The sequence below is a fragment of the Solanum tuberosum genome, unplaced genomic scaffold (assembly GCF_000226075.1).
Source record: "Solanum tuberosum cultivar DM 1-3 516 R44 unplaced genomic scaffold, SolTub_3.0 scf00078, whole genome shotgun sequence".
In the NCBI taxonomy this organism is placed as follows: Eukaryota; Viridiplantae; Streptophyta; class Magnoliopsida; order Solanales; family Solanaceae; genus Solanum; species Solanum tuberosum.
In genome coordinates this window covers 279,923-280,910 of record NW_006239005.1, presented here as the reverse complement: position 1 = coordinate 280,910, position 988 = coordinate 279,923, and the positions used below count along the sequence as shown (strand labels likewise).

The following is a 988-nucleotide window of genomic DNA, read 5'->3' as shown; positions in this document are numbered from 1 at the left end:
AAAATACGGTATTAAATAGTCTAGGGAGGTAATAGGTCCTCGTGAAAGTTTAGTATCGCAACAGCAAATCCGACCAAAGTTGAGATATTTTTTAGACCCTTATCCCTATTATTTAAGAGAAGTACTCATTTTGGTTGAAAGCTAACAAGATAGTTACACTGTAACTAAATACTATAAAATCTTTGCATTGTAGCTTATTATATATAGATGCATATTTTTTTATACTAATATACTTGAGACTTTGAAATATATGAATTAATTTTTTTATTATGAATCTTTCTTTTCGAAATTATATGGAAAATTCTAATATTTAGGGACCATTTAATTGGTGAGATAATTGAGTTAGAATTTCAAAATATAAACTATATAATCATTTATCTAATGCTTCAAATATATATATAAAAATAGGATTACAAATTTGTGGACTCTTTATATTGTAAGGTGAAATGACTTGTGAGGCGTTTATATTAGACTCACATTGTAAATTGGATTCTTCAACTTCACGAAGTTTCAACTAGACATTTGAACTCGTTCAAAGTAAGAATTTTAAGCTTCTTTAATGGTTGATTGAACTTATATGGCATTTATTTTTTTCAATAGGACTGAGTTTGTGACAACACGCTCTTAAAAGTGACTGTGAGTATGTGTATTAAATTAACTTAAAATCAGAATAAGATCTAAAAAATAATTGAATGAGAAAATATTTTAATAATGGTAAAACACTAGATTTATACCTGAAAAATGGTAGTCTACACCTTGAAATCTCATATCTTGCCGTGTATACACTTTTCTGGCATTACTCCTTCGTCATTGAAGCAACGTCTTAGGATCATTATTGTCTTCATTTCCTCTAACATAGACTCGATCTATTCGAATCTATAAACACTAGATTTATACCTGGAAAATGATGGTCTACACTAGGGGTGGACATAAATACCGAAAAACCGAACCGAAAAAATTTGGTTCTTCGGTGTCAGTTCTTCGGTGT

At 29.4% G+C, this 988-nt stretch overlaps 1 non-coding gene across 1 annotated transcript; it reads right to left on the bottom strand.

Moving 5' to 3' along the window:
• Nucleotides 1-931: 931 nt before the first annotated feature.
• Nucleotides 932-988, bottom strand: MIR8000 (microRNA MIR8000). Its single transcript, NR_127166.1, has one exon. It is a non-coding gene; the product is annotated as a microRNA MIR8000 (primary transcript).